We start from the raw sequence: 16,588 nt of genomic DNA on the forward strand, positions 1-16,588 counted from the left end.
CAGCCGCTCCCCGGACGACAAGCCCTTCGCTTGCACGGCCGGCCTCCCGGCTCTCTGCACACCGGCCCGGTGCTCCATACGAAAGGACAGCTGGAGGCGGGGCACCACTCCACAGGGTTCTTCACAGTCACCCTAACTTGGATCAGCCTGTCCCTCGCCCAGGGATAAGGCAGTGAGGGACGTACATCGACCCAGAAGGAAAAGCCACCAGTTCTGGAAGGTGCAGCAGGAGGGGTCGGCTGAGCCAGGGGGACAGGGATTGGCATGAGGGATGAGAGTCACAGTTTCTGTTGCCCTGAGTCACTGCCCACCACCCATCACCAGCTGTTCCAGCACAGCACGTGGGGTGGGGGCTGGCACAGGTGGCCCCTGAGCTCTCTGGCTAAGGAGTGCTGGCTCTGGCAGGAGACCGGGCTCAAGCCCTGGCTCTACCCTGCCTTGGGACAAGTACTCCTCCTCTGGGCTTCAGGTTCTGCTCTGAATAAAGGGCTTGGGTTTGCTGGGCTTCCAAAGCTCCCCCCGCCACCGAGCCCTCTGATTCAGCAGTGTGCATGGAGTCTAGCCAGGCATGTGGGCCGGCCACCTCTCCGGCAAAGGACAGACGTGGAAGATCAGGATGTGACCAGAAGGCTGCCGTGGGATTCTCCCATGAGGGATGCTCTTCCCTGTCTCATTACTCACCCCCGTGGCCTTGCCAGATCCTCTGGGTTTGGCCCCAAAGGTCCCACCCTGCAGCATGCATCTTTGCTCACCTTGCAGTGACTCATGGCAGCCGGGACAGGGTGCCCCAGAGCACGCCCACAAGTCAGTGCCCGCCCACCCCTTGCCCAGGTGCCACTGCTGGGAGCTGTCGGGGTTGTCAGCTGTTCCTAAGCCCGAGAGCTCCTTGAGTTACAAAACGGAGAGGACATGGAAATTGAAATAGGAGAAGCAGCAGGTGGGGGCCACAGGGCCCCTGGGGCGGCTATGGAAAGACTGCACCCACCTACTGCTGGCCGGTTAGATCCCACGTCCTCTGATGTGGACCACGTAGCCGGCAGAGCCTACAACAAAGTGAAGTGCTTTGCACCTCCCTCTCCATACTGAAGTTTTTTCCCGTTGTCTCTGCTCAGGGAGGTGTCTGTAAAGATCACACCCTCCACGGCACAGATTCCCTCTACGAGACCCTCCTTCCCCGCAGTACTGGGGGAACTTGTCCCAGGAGTAGAGAATTTCTCTCTTCTGTTGACTGCAGCATAGCACTCTGATGGAGTGTACGGACAAAGCTAAATCTCATTCAAAGTTAAGGAACCTTAATTCAGAGTAGGGCTGTGCCAAGGTCCATTTTCACATTCCTCATTAACGAACGCTTGTGGGGATGCTCTATCTCCACTGCTCGCCAACCCTGAGCCTCTCTGGCTCCAGACTCAGGGCCACAGTCCTTCCGGCCAGAAAATGTTTCTGCTCTCCCATCTCAGTCCCTCCGCAGTGCCTGGACAGGGCAGTTCCTTCTCTATCTTGGTCCTGGTTAAAGACTCTTTGGGAATCTTGGAACAAACACTTCCGCACTGATGGACTGAGCTAGGATTATCATGCCTGAAGAGTACTTTTTCCCACCTCAAGGTCGCAGCCACCCCTCTGGCAGGAGAAGGACGCCGGTGGCTGCTGCAGTTCGCCCCTCCCCACCCTCCGGAAGCCGCTGGCTTTAGATGACATATCAGAGATACCACCGGCCAGAATGTCTCTGGACGAAGGAGAAGTTTTAGATGAAAGAGAATACACAGACAGACAGACAGACAGATTTGGACAAGGGTCTGAAGGAAGGTGCCTGAACCTTCAGGAGACTCCACGGGAAGAGGTTACAGAGCAGAACTGGAAGGAGAAAGTCAGTCAGTGGGGATTAGGCCCTGAGAGGCTTGGAGACCAGCAAGCAGAGTAGGTGGAGTGGCTGACGTCCCCCTTCTTCACATCTTAGACTGTTGGTGGGTTCCCAAGCTGCCGGAGAAGCCTTCTGACCACAGGAGCCCAGAGACTGCAACCGCCAGTGAGCGGGGAGGTCCTTGCGGACAGAGCACCAGGCTCCCAGCCTCCCCAGGGCACCTTCTGCCCCACAGACCCGAGCCAGCTGGCAGGCACCATATTGCTTCTCTACCCACCGGACGCCTTTGACCTCCCCAGGGGGCTTCAACCCCTCAGCTTCCATCTTGCTCATTTCTACACAGATATTTCCCAACTCTGGCCCAGGCTGCAAGAGCCACAGGGGTCCAGTGGGTCCCAGGTGATCTGTGTGACTCCAGAGCCCCCTCATTCTGGGCAGACTGCCTCCTGGAGAGAGGGTTAGAGATGGCCAGAGTTCGGACTTTCCTCCATCCAGACTCTCTTTCTCCCCTTCCACTCCCCGACACATGGCTGCTTTGAGAGACTACTGAGCCACTACATGGAGGCTTCCCCAGGAAATGGAGCTCACACCTTTCATTTTGGGGTCCTGCACCAGACTGAAGGGTGCTCAGACTGAGCTCCCTGTCCGCTGGCCCTCCCTGGTGCTGCTTGCCTGGTGACAACAACAGAGAGGGGCACACCCTGAGACAGAGGGACATTGAAACAGTTTGAGCACACTGTGAGTGACTCAGGATCAGCATCATTCTCCAGGGCGTGGTCAGGGATTGACCTCCTGGGACCCGGGGATGGGACCACAGGCCAGATCCTGTACACTCAGGTCTCAATTGCATTGCCCGGGGGGACAGAAGGAATATTTGTGAATTAGTCTCACAAGACGTGGGTGCCTGCAGGGGAACATCAGTTCGGGAGAGTGCAGTATGTGTTCTAGCTGCTGTGTGCTTGTGGGGTGCCCCTCCTCCCATGGGAGGCCAGCCGGGATTCCAGGCAGGGAGCCTCCCAGCACACATCAAAGTTGTGGAGGGCTCGGCAGGCTTAAGGTCCTGCCTGCTGGCAAAGGCCAGAGAGAAACCACAAAATAGAGGAGGCTGGAAAGGAGCGAGGCCTACTCCAGACTGCCAGATTGAGGGTTTCAGACAGCCCCGCCTCCACATGCAGACGTTCTGGCTGAGTGGGTCCACTTCATCCCCTCCCTGGCAGCTTTGCCCAGGGGTGGCGAGCAGACCTTTGGTCCCTGCTAAAAGCATCTGTGGAGCTTGAGGTTAGGCTCACCCAACCCAACCATGCCCAGCCTCACTCCTCCACCTGCCTCTGCTGTGGTGGAGAAAAGGGCACACCTGGAAGTCCCAGGGACCCCCCACCACCTGAGGCATTAGAGTGCTTCTCCTGAGGAGCTAGAGCTGGTCGCAGGACCCCCAAACAACATTGCAGCTTGTTCCTTCCAGCAAGTGCCACCTACTGTGAGGGAGGTCAATTTGCATGCCCTTTTACTGGATTTACTGACTTATCATACAGGGTGTGGTCAGTTCTGACCCCCAAGTACCAGGTACTGGCTCAGAGATTAAACTGCACATGTCAGTATCTAAACAAAAGAAAATCCAAATGTAGGAAGTAACAGTTGCCCCAGATAATGAGGAATCAGTGAAAGAACCCTGGAACAATAAAGAATCAAAGTGAAAGAACACCTGCAATGGATACCAACCAAAATCAGAATATTGAAATGACAGATGAAGAATTTGGAACATGGATGGTAAGAAAGCTCAATGAAATGTAAGATAAAATGGAAACCCAACACAAAGAAAGTGGAAAAACCATGCAGCAAATGAATGAAAAATTCAGTAAAGAAATTGAAATGTTGAAGAAAAACCAAAAAGAACTTCTGGAAATGAAAAATTCATTCAAGGAATTACAAAACACAGTGGAAAGCCTTAAGGATAGGTTAGATCAGGCAGAAGAAGGAATTTCAGAGCTTGAAGACAACACCATTCAATTAAACAAGTCAGTCACAGAGATAGAGCAGAGAAATAAGAGGAACAAGCCAAGCCTACAGGAAATATGGGATTACATAAACAGGCCTCACAGAAGAATCATAGGTATCCTTGAGGGTGAAGAAGAAAACACAAAAGGGTTGGAAAACCTACCTGAGGGAATAGTAAAGGAAAATTTCCCTGGTCTTGCTAGAAATGTAGATGTCCAGGTACAAGAAGCTCAAAGGACTCCTGAGAGATTCATGGCAAAGAGGCAAACTCAATGATTCATAGTCATCAGACTGGCCAAAATAAAGAGGAAAGAGGCCCTCCTGTGAGCAGTGAGGTGAAAACACCAGGTAACTTACAAAGGAAAACCCATCAGACTAACTGCACACTTTTCAACAGACACCTTATGAGCCAGAAGGAACTGGGGCCCCATTCTCAGTGTTCTCAAACAGCATAATGGCCAGCCTAGAATTTTGTATCCTGCAAAACTAAGTTTCATATATGAGGGGGAAATAAAGACTTTCTCAGACAAGGAAAAACTGAGGGAATTTGTCAAGACAGGACTTGCCCTGCAGGAAGTACTGAGAACTGCATGATACACGAATCAGTGCGACAGACACCCACCAGTGTAAAACCTAAAAGCTAAAGGTCAAAGCCCAGATACCACAATGTCTCAAGAGACAAAACAAACCAACAAAGATCTGCTCGACAGGATGAACAGAAGTCCATTGCACTTATCAATTCTTTCAATAAATGCGAATGCCTTGAACTACCCACAGAAGAGATATAGGCTGCACAAATGGATTAAGAAAAACATAAAAGCCAAGTATCTGCTGTCTTCAGGAAACACATCTAACCAATAAGGACTCATTCAGACTCAAGGTGAAAACAACATTCCATCCAAATAGAAATCAAGAGAAACTGCTGGTGTAGCAGTTCTCCTATGAGATGACATAGTCTTAAAATCAACAAAAGTAATGAAAGACATAGATGGTCATTATATAACAGTAAAGAGAATAATTCAACAAGAAGACATAACAATCCTAAATATTTATTCACCTACCATGACAGTACTCAGATTCATAAAGCATATCTAATTGATCTAAACAAAATGATAAACAGCAACACCATAATAGCTGGAGACTTCAACACTCCTCTGCCAGAACAGGACAGATCCTCCAAACAGAAAATTAACAAAGAAACAATGGACTTAATCAGAACTCCAGAGCAAATGGGCCTGACGGACATTTACTGAACATTCTACCTCAAAACCACTGAATATACATTCTTCTCACCAGCTCATGGGACATTCTCTAAGATTGACCATAGCCTAGGCCACAAAGCCTGTCTCAAAAAATTTAAAAAATAGAAATTATGCCATGCATCTTCTGATATCACAGTGGAATAAAAGTAGAAATCAATCCTAACAGAAACCTCTCATTTCTACTCAAACTCATGGAAGCTAAATAACCTTCTCCTGAATGATTATTTCATAAATGAGGAAATCAAGATGGAAATCAAAAGATTCTTTGAACTAAATGACAAGAGAGACACAAGTTATCAAAATCTGTGGGACACAGCTAACGCAGTCCTGAGAGGAAAGTTTATTTCCATAAATGTCTATATCCAAAAGACAGAAGAATCACAAATAGACAACCTAATGAATTGACTCGAAGAGCTGGAGAAAGAAGAAAAGACCGACCCCAAACCTAGCAGAATAAGTGAAATTAATAAGATCAAATCAGAACTAAATGAAATTGACAACAGGAAAATTATATGGAAGATTAATGAAACAAAAAGTTGGTTCTTTGAAAAGATAAACAAAATCGACATGCCTTTGGCTAGACTAAGAGCAGAAAAGAAAAATCTCTAATAAGCTCCATCAGGAATATGAAAGGAGATATTACAACTGATGCCACGGAGATACAAGATATCACCTATGAATTCTACAAAAAGCCTTATGCACACAAACTGGAAAACGTGGAGGAAATGGACAAATTTTTAGAAACACACAGCCTCCCTGGGCTCAAGCAGGAAGAAATAGAATTCCTGAACGAACCAATATCAAGAACTGAAATTGAAACAGCAATAAAAAACCATCCTAAAAAGAAAAGTCCTGGACCACATGGTTCCACACCCGAATTTTACCACACCTACAAAGAAGAATTGGTGCCTATCCTGCAAAAGTTATTGCACAACATTGAGAGGGTTGGAATCTTCCCCAACACATTTTATGAAGCCAACATAACCCTTATACCAAAACCAGGAAAGGACGCAACAAAAAAAGAAAGCTACAGTCCCATATCCCTTATGAAAATAGATGCAAAAATTCTCAGCAAAATCCTAATCCAGGTGCTTATCAAGAATATAATCCATCACAACCAAGTGGGCTTCATCCCAGAGATGCAGAGATGGTTCAATATACACAAATCTACAAATGTAATTCACCACATAAATAGAAGTAAAAACAAAGACTGTATGATCCTCTCAATAGATGTAGAAAAAGCATTTTAGAAAATTCAACACCCTTTTATGATAAGAATGCTTAACAAAATAGGCATAGACGGGGCCTACCTAAAAATGATACAACCCATATATGACAAACCCATAGCCAACATCATACTGAATGGGGAAAAATTGAAAGCATTCCCACTTAGAACTGGAATCAGACAAGGTTGCCCACTTTCTCCACTTCTATTCAACATAGTGCTGGAAGTCCTTGCAAGAGCAATCAGGCAAGAGAGCAAAATTAAGGGCGTCCAAATGGTGGCAGAAGAGATCAAAATTCTCACTCTTTGCTGATGATATGATATTATATCTAGAAAACCCCAAGGATTCAGCCAAGAGACTCCTGGAATTGATAAATGAATTCAGTAAAGTCTCAGGATAAAAAAATCAATACACATAAATCAGAGGCATTTGTATAGGCCATTAACAGTCAAACTGAGAACCAAATCAAAGACTCGATACCCTGCACAATAGCAACAAAGAAAATAAAGTACCTAGGAAAATATTTAACTAAGGAGTTAAAAGACCTCTACAGGGAGAACTATGAAACACTGAGGAAGGAAATATCAGAGGAGGTAAACAGGTGGAAAACCATACCATGCTCGTGGGTCGGCAGAATCAACATTGTTAAAATGTCTATACTACCCAAAGTGATCTACAGATTCAAGGCAATCCCTATTAAATTACCAACATTATTTTTCACAGATATAGAAAAAATAATTTTATGCTTCGTATAGAACCAGAAAAGACCCCATTTAGCAAAAGCAATTTTAGGCAGTAAGAACAAAATGGGAGGTATTAATTTAGCAGACTTCAAACTATACTACAAGGCTGTGGTTATTAAATAAGCTTGGTATTGGCACAAGAACAGGGACACAGTCCAGTGGAACAGAACTGAGAATCCAGACATTAAACCATCCTCATATAGCCATCTAATCTGTGACAAAGCAGACAGAAACATACACTGGGGGAAAGAATCCTTATTCAATAAATGGTGCTGGGAAAATGAGATAGCCACATGTAGAAGACTGAAACAGGACCCACACCTTTCACCTCTCACAAAAATCAAATCACAGTGGATAACAGACTTAAATCTAAGGTGTGAAACTATTAGAATTCTAGAAGAAAATGTGGGAAAAACTCTCATAGACATTGGCCTAGACAAAGGATTTATGAACAAAACCCCAAAGGCAATCACAGCAACAACAAAAATAAATAAATGGGACCTACTCAAATTAAAAAGCTTCTGCACAGCCAAAGAAACTATCATGAGAGCAAACAGACAACCTACAGAATGGGAAAAAATTTTTGCATGCTACACATCCGATAAAGGGCTGATAACTAGAATCTATTTAGAACTCAGGAAAATCAGCAAGAAAAAATCAAACAACACTATCAAAAAGTGGGCAAAGGACATGAATGGAAACTTTTCAAAACAAGACAGAAGTATGGCCAAAAAACATATGAAAAAATGCTCAACATCTCTAATCCTCAGGGAAATGTAAATCCAAAGCACAATGAGATATCACTTATCTCCAGTGAGAATGGCCTTTATCAAAAAGTCCCAAAACAATAAATCTTGGCATGGATGTGGAGAGATAGGAACACTCATACAGTGCTGGTAGGACTGCAAACTAGTACAACCTCTGTGGAAAGCAATATGGAGATACCTCAAAGAGATACAAGTAGATCTACAATTTGCTCCAGCAATCCCATTATTGGGCATCTACCGAAAAGAACAAAAGATGTTCTATAAAAAAGACATCTGCATCTGAATGTTTATAGAAGCACAATTCACAATTGCAAAGATGTGGAAACAACTCAAGTGCCCATAAATACATGAGTGGGTTAATAAAATGTGGTATATGTATAGCATGGCTATAAGAAAGCTATATTTTCTCAGCTATAAGAAACAATGGTGACATAACACCTCTTGTATTTTCCTGGATAGAGCTGGAACCCATTCTACTAAGTGAAGCATCCCAAGGATGGAAAAACAAGCACCACATGTACTCACCATCAAATTGGTTTCACTGATCATCACCTAAGAGCACATATAGGAATAACATTAATCGAGTGTCGGGCAGATGGGGGGAAGGGATGGGTGTATACATACATAATGAGAGCAAGGCGCACCGTCTAGGGGATGAACACGCCTGAAGCTCTGACTTGGGGTGGGGAGGGGGGGACAAGGACAATATACATAACCTAAACTTTTGTACTCCCATAATATGCTGAAATAAAAAAAATTAAAAAAAGAAAAATACTTCTATTTAGTAAACCAATTTAGAGATTTAAGAAAAACATCCCTCAAAGCCATTTTCACCATTTGCTTTCACCACCCTTGTGCATTTCACTCATCATGTGGGGAAAATCAAGCATTTGGCACTGAGGAATAATTCAGAGTACCAAGTCCAAGGGGAGCATGAGATAGTGGAGCTGGTGATCAAAAAGAACTAAGGCAGCTCCAAAGGCAGTGAGCTCCTCACACCATTACCGAGGCCTCAGAGGGGGGCCTGCCCTTTGTCATCCATACACCGGACCCTCAGACTGACCAAAGGATTATTTTTAACCACCTTGTGAATTATACTTTCTTTCTTCCCTATGTTAGCCATTCCCCATTTCACACACATGACTTTATCTAGAGTGGAAAAACTATAAAATATTGCTGGTCTCAAGGCACCCTCTGCTGATAATTCCAAAGATCACCATCAAGGAAGGTTAATGTACCGAGTGCCTGAAGCTGCCAAGAGCAGCAGCAGCAGGAGGAGGAGGAGGACTTAACCCTTTCAGTTTACATGGTCATCTCCCAAAAAGTTAAACTCATTAATGTTTCTAGTCAAAAGAATGGTGAAAAGCAATTTTAGAACAGTTATCACTGCCCAAGTATAAAGCTTCAAAAATACTTAGCTGAAAGGCCAACAGACTATGCTAACTACATAAGAATAATAAGGGGTTTTAAAATCAAAAGAAGGCGAGAGATATAAACAGTCCTGGATGAATATTTTAAAGGTAAACTGATTTACCTACATCATTTTCCTAAATTATAGTATCTAGTTAGCTGTCACATCACACAAACCTCATGAACTTGTCCCACTAAAAATTATGCCTTCAAGCCTAATTAATGAGCTTAATTTATTTTCTATGATTCCATATTTTGACTTACATGTTTACATGACAAGGATTTTCTAGCTTCTACTTCTACTTGATAGAGTAGATTATATTTTTCCAATTCAACATTTTTAAGTCTTCCTGAGACATTTTCATTTTGTAGAGTTCGGATTCCAGATCTTTAGTTCTGAGTTCCACCTGAGGTTTTACTGCAGCCATATGGCTGTCTCTTAATTGCTCTATGTTTTCTTGAGATGCTGCTTGTGCCTGAAACAAATTAAAATGATGCATTTTTAGTCATTAAAACCTGGACAATTATTATATATATCTTTCCTTTCCTTTTGAATCAGTGCTTCAGAGAGTAATTTTATCTTCTTTTATTTTATTCTTTCTCCTTTTCAGAAACATGGTCTCCCAGTGCCACCTAGGCTGGAGTGCAGGGGCCAGATCATAGCTCATGGTGGCCTCCAACTCCTGGCCTCCGGCAATCATCCTGCCTCCACATCCTGAGTACCTGGCACTACAGGCACACACCACCAGACCCAGCTAATTTTATTATTTTTTGTAGAGTCTGGGGTCTCCTATGTTGCCCAGGCTGGTATCAAACTCATGGCCCCAAGTAACCCTCCTACCTCAGCCTCCCAAGTTGCTGGAGTCACAGGCATGAGCCACTACATGTGGCCTCAGAGAGCAATTTTACATCTGTGAAAAAAGAAGCTGAAGTTTAAGCCATTTATCATCAATATCAATTAATTGATCGTTGTATCTGAATTATTAAAAAATTGAGGGGGAGAGTGAAGATGGCTGACTGGAGACATCAGCTGGCAGATCATCCAAGAGGGAAGGAAAGGTTTCAGACAAAGGAGGTAAAGGAGAGGAAGGAAAAAATCCTAGCTCACGTGTGGTCTGCGGGTGAGGGTGCCAGAGCCTGCCGGATATGCCATGGGAAGAAGCTGTGGACCAGAACAGGAAGAAAAGAGATATCCACACAGATCAACCCCAGAGAAGCTCAGAACCTGGTGGAGAGGGCAGGTGGGGGGTTCATTTCTCCTTCTCTCCCACCTCTGGTAGCCAGTGGGCCCCCAAGCCGCTGGACAGCTTTTCTACCCTCACGAGCCCAAAGGCTGTTGCCACCACTGGACTGGCAGCTTCCAGAAAGTAAAGTATCGGGCTTCTGGCCCCTTCGAAATTGCCCCCCAGAGCCACCGTCTGGAGCTGCGATGGCAGGTGCCACCCTGCTTCTCCACACATGGTGTTCCCTTGTCCACCCCAGGGAGCTCCAGCCCTTCAGTTTTCTTGTCACCTGTTCCTGCACAGACAGTTCCCAACTTGTGCCCACATTGCGGTGGACCCTGGAGAATTTGGGTGACCCCAGACTTTGGACATGCTATGTGGGCTTCCTTCCAGGAGATGGATGAGGAGGGCTGGAATGCTGGCTCTCAGCCTTTAGACTCCTTTTCTTCCCCATTGCTCCCCCACCCGTTGCAGCCAAAATGGACGATTGAGCTGAGCCTCTCAAAAGTGACTGTCTCCCCTCTGTTGGTGCACCCAGGACACCTTTCCCATTGGGGACCTTCAGTGGACCTGTGGGTGCCCACTCTGGCAGTTCCCTGCCCACCTGCACCCCCTGGGGCTGCTCGGCCACATTAACAGCCTTATGGTATTTTTTACTGGAGAAACATTTCTACATCCCCTAGAGATTTTCCTATCTCTTAAGTCATCTATCTCCATTTTTCCATGATACACTGCCTTTTTCAAGATAATTTATCCCCACACTTGTCATATGTGTGGCCAAAAACTTTGCAATAGGTCCAGGTTTCTCATATTTCTTTAAATCATATTCTGAAGATAGATTCCCACCGCCAACACTCTAAAGGGGGGTTGGGCATAGTTTTTCTGCAAAGGGCCACATAGGAAATATTTTCAGCTTTGTGGGCTGCCACAGCTATCAGACCAGGACTCTGTGGCGCAAAAGCAGTCATAGGCACTGCACAAACAAATGGACAAGGCTATGGTCTTATAAAACTTCATTTATAAAAACAAATAAAAGACCAAATTCAGCTCCAGGCCCACAGTGTGCCAACTCCTGCTTTAAAATTCAGAAGTTTGAACTGTAAACCAATGTGGAAATTTTTGCCTTAGGTATCTGGGACAATAGAAAATAATTTTGTAAGAATAAAGCTTACATCTAATCATTAGGGAAATGTCAATCAAAACCACAATGAGATACCACTTGTACCCTTTAGGATTATCCAAAAACTGGAAAATATTAATAACAAGTGATGGTGAGGATGTGGAGAGATTGGAATGCTGGCTCGTGGCTGGTGTGAATATAAAGTGTGCTGTTACTGTGGAAAATGGTAAAGTGGTCTATCAAAAAGTTAAAGATAGAATTATGATATAACCCAGAAAATTCAATTCAAAAGAATTGAATCCAGAGGCCCAAAGGGATATTTGTTTATTACAGTCTTATTCAAAATAGCCAAAATGTGGAAGCAACTCAATTGTCCATCAACATGTAAGTGGATAAACAAAATATCATATATCTATACAATGGAATATTATTCAGCCAAAAAGAGGAATAGAATTCCACAACATGCTACAACATGGGTGAACCTTGAGGACGTTATGCTATACAAAATAAACCAGTCACAGATATTACATGATTTCACTTATACCAAGTACCTAGAACAGCCCAATTCATAGAGTCAGAAATAGCATGATGTCACCAGGGGACTCCAGGCTGGGGCAGTGGGTACATAATCTTTCATGAGTACAAAGTTTCAGTTTTGCAAGATGAAAAACGTTCTGCAGGTGCATGGTGGGTGATAGTGGCACAACGATGTGAATGTTATGTACTTAACACCACCAAAGTGCATGCTTAAAAATGGTTAAAATGCTAAGTTTTATGTTAGGTATGTAATATTTTACCACAACTAAAAAGCATGAGGCAATTTACAAAATTATGGCAAGTCTGAAAAAAGCTTTAATGTTGTCTGAGGGTGGATTGGTAGCACTATGCCTCTCACAGTGTGTGCAAATGTGTTCTTTGGAGCAGGGAGCTGCTCTGCATGTTCTGCTGTGAATGAGTCTTATGATATGAAATCTTTTGTGCCCGGTGTTGACCTCGTCTATAAGAAGGCATTTTATGGAGCCACAATCTGCATACAACTTACAGATTTCAATTACTGTTAAGTTCAGGGAGAAACTTCAAAAGAATAACAGGCATAAAAAATAGAAAAATACAGACCTGTCATCACCAAGAATTGTTTACATTTCTACATCAGTTTGACGCCGATGCAAAATAAATATTTGAAATAGAGACTTGCTCAAGAATTTTCTCTCATTCTCATTGCACAGATTGCCCCCACAGGGGAATGAGAAACAGAAAAAAATAAAAAATCATCAGGGAAATAGTTGGCTTCTAGTATTTCAAAGACTTATCTGAGAGGAGGGAGTTTGATGACTTTTTAGCGTAGGTTGATTTGTAGAACTGTGAGGAATTGAGTTGCATAGCAAAGTATGAAATGTCAGTCCTGTTTTGAAGCCTCCCGTGTAACTGAGAGGTAGAGAAATCCATAGCTCAGTGAACTTTTAATCAGTTGTTCCTTTAGCAGGAGAAGCCAAGTAAAACCAGCTGTGTGTGTGTGTGACCACTCCAGTTACTCAAATTGTGAAATATGCCCTCCCAAGGAAGAAACCAGAGTTTTCTGTTTACTTTTTTTATGTTTAGCTCATGTTTTCTTAAAAGCGCAATGCATCTCTATTAGATAATTAAAGAATATTTCTTCAAAGATCACCCTGGTTTGCTTAAGTCAACAGATCCTAAGCGTGCGCATCTAGTCTTTTCTCAAAAATTGCTGTTACAGGTTGAATTATGTACCTTTCCCTCCTAATTTATATGTGACAGTCCTAAGATCCAGTACCTGGAAATGTGACCCTTATTTGAATACAGGGTCTTTACATGGGATTAAAGTTAAAATGAGGTCATTAGGGTGGACTCTAAGGTGACTTGTGTTCTTATAAACAGGGGAAATTTGGGCCCCAAAATAAGCATAGAGGGAAGAGGGTGTGAAAACATCTTGAGCGGAGATGGCCAAGGAGGGAAACCTCAGCAGAAACCAACCCTGTTGACACCTTAATCTTGGACTTTCAGGCTCCAGAACTGTGAGAAAATACACGTGTGTCGTGAAACCCCCCACTCCGTGGTCCTTTGTCACGGAGGTCCAAGAGAATTGATACACCTTCCGATTTGTTCTTTAGGGCGATGCGACATGTAAAAACATATATTTCTAGGGGAAAGAACACACTCATTCGCGTGCCCTCACACACGAGCACATGCACACAAACGTGCCCACTCACAGATACTCACGCTGACATGCACACACACGCTTGCACACACACACCCCACACACGGAGTGCTAGAACTTCTTTTGCTCTTACACTAATTAGCTTCTTCCTGCTTTAGGGGTGAGACTGCAGTCAAAGCTGGTCATGAAAAATGAGGGTGATGTGCTTCTTTCTGAATTTTCTCTCTTTCTCTCTCTTAAATTAACTACATGCAAGCTTACATTTTACAATGCTAAAAAGAGACACAGTTTTAAGAAGTTTGTATCAAGAAAACACAGTAAATAGAAAAAGAAAATTCCAGTATACATTTTAGCGTGTGCTTTCAGATCCTTTGACAAAATTGCAGAATCCTTTTCAGGGGCTGAGAATGTTGCGGTAATTCACAAACCGCCACAGTAGCCATCTCTAACTGTCTCTGCACAATTACTATTAACCACAGGGTGAATACAAAGGAACAGATGAGAAAGATAGCGCCAGAACATTGCATGAAGCTTGGCCCCAGCTCGTCCTGTAGGGGATGCTCCTGTCCTGCACTCCCCAGAATTATAACAGAGCTTCAAAAAAAAAAAAAAAAAAACAGTGAAAAGTTGGGGAAATAGGACTGCATTTCTGCCCTTGGTGATTCAAGGTAAAAATAATTTTCAGCATAATTAAGAATGTTATCTGGATTTTAATGGTGTTTCTCTATTCAAGGCTTTGAAGCTAAATGTGTTTTAAAGAACATTCTTTGGCTTTTCTGTTTTTATGTATGAACCCCTTTTTTCCCCTGGGAAACCAACCATAAGTTAAATTATATCAAATTGATGATTTTAATGTCAGTTTAATTTTAAAACGCCCCCACAGCTCCCCTCTGGTATGCATAGTTATGTGTGATAACAAACAGCGTAGGCCAATAATAATGAGCTAACTAGGTGAAAATGGGATTATTTATCTACATTTGGAAATAAAAGAGGGAAACGTAAAAATGCAGCATAAATAGGAATCCTCTAAAGGGCAATATATGATAAATTTAGGGTAAGAGCCCAGCTTGGTGCCTCACAGCTGTAATCCCAGTGCTTTGGGAGGCCAAGGTGGGAGGATCACTTGAGGTCAGGAGTTGAAGGCCAGCCTGGGCAACATAGTGAGACCCCCCTATCTCTACAAAAAATTAAAAAAAGAAAATTTGCTGGATGTGGTGGCACATTCCTATAGTTTCAACTACATGGGAGGCTGAGGCGGGTGGATCCCTTGAGTCCAGGAGTTGGAGGCTGCAGTGAGCTATGATCATGCCACTGCACTCCAGCCTGCATGACAGAGCAAGATCCTGTCTTTAAAAAAAACTGAACAAACAAAAAATTTAAAAAATGAGAAAGTAAACAGCAACACTTAGTGCACTGTTGCATGCTTCTATGAATGAGAAAATTCTTCCTCTTTAATGAGGTAAATGTTCTGTCAACTTGCTTGAAAATAATTATATATAACTGAAATTATCTCCCTTGTACTATTCAGTTCTTGTTCTTACTTTAACTATTTGGAACGTTTTTCAAAATATAAATTTTATCGACGAAGGTATGCTGCCATTGCAATTCCATCAGATTTTTGGCTTGTTGCATTTCATATTTATTTGTATGTGTATATATCTCTCACACACACATACATATGCCATAAATACATGCATATAGAGGTATATACATATTTATCAGATATATTTACATATTTATTCATATAAACTCATGAGTGTATGTGCAAGTAAAGATAAGAATGCAGTTCTCTGTAGTCCTTAGCTATGATAAAAATGACTAAGCTACAGCTTCCTTTTTGTTCATACTCCAAAATACTCCTTCACTACTAACAGACTAGAACCAATGGATTACTGACATTTATATAAATCTTTATAGTGAGCACTGAGTACTCTAGGAAAAGATGGTGGGGTTCTGTTTTGTTTTGGGGGGCTATGTGTCAGGCACTATTCTATCTAAGCACTTTAAGTTAGTTTAATCCTCACAATACTGTAAAGGTAGTGCTATTATTGTTCCCATTTTATAGATGAAAAATTTGAGGCACAAAGATTTAAAAATTTGCCTATATCTAGTAAGTACAAGAGCTGGAATACAAAATCAGCGAGTCTCTTAAGCTTAAACTCTTAAGCTTTATACTGTACTCCTCTTATTTCTGTATGTGTTGGTGTGTATATGTGTATACATATGGATATATATGACACGTATTATTTTAGTGGCTGTATAATATTTCATTGTATGGATACACTTTAATTTACTTAATCTATTCCTTTCTGAGGGACCTTTAGGATGTTTCCAACCTGTTTATATGTGTGCTGTGATAATTAGTATGCACTGAAATATCTTACATGCATCTTTACACATTTAAGTATACCTATAGTTAAAATTTTGGTTGGGTGCAGTGCCTCATGCCTATAATCCTAGCACTCTGGGAGGCTGAGGGGGGAGGATCGCTTGAGCTGAGGAGTTTGGGACCAGTCTGAGCAAGAGTGAGACCCTGTCTCTAACAAAAAAAAAAAAAAAACATTAGTCGGGCATGGTGGCACATGTGCCTACAGTCCCAGCCATGCAGGAGGATAGGGCAGGAGGATCACTTGAGCCCAGGAGCCCAAAGCTGCTGTGATCTAGGCTGATGGCACAGCACTCCAGCCTGGGCAACAGAGTGAGACTGTGTCTCAAAAACAAATAAATAAATGAAATGAAAAAATTTCTAGAAGTGTAATTACTGAACCAAAGAGCATGCACTTTTAAAGTTTTGTTAGGTGTTGTTAA

The 16,588-nt window shown here is 43.0% G+C and overlaps 1 long non-coding RNA gene across 1 annotated transcript in view; it reads right to left on the minus strand.

Moving 5' to 3' along the window:
* The window catches only part of LOC123638221, a 34,719-nt gene that overhangs the window by 11,601 nt on the left and 6,530 nt on the right, over positions 1–16,588 (minus strand). Inside the window, exon 2 of the long non-coding RNA XR_006735251.1 lies at positions 9,526–9,737. This is a non-coding gene — a long non-coding RNA (uncharacterized LOC123638221). The remainder of the gene's footprint in view (positions 1–9,525; positions 9,738–16,588) is intronic.

Source organism: Lemur catta, chromosome 5 (genome assembly GCF_020740605.2).
Source record: "Lemur catta isolate mLemCat1 chromosome 5, mLemCat1.pri, whole genome shotgun sequence".
Classification (NCBI taxonomy): Eukaryota; Metazoa; Chordata; class Mammalia; order Primates; family Lemuridae; genus Lemur; species Lemur catta.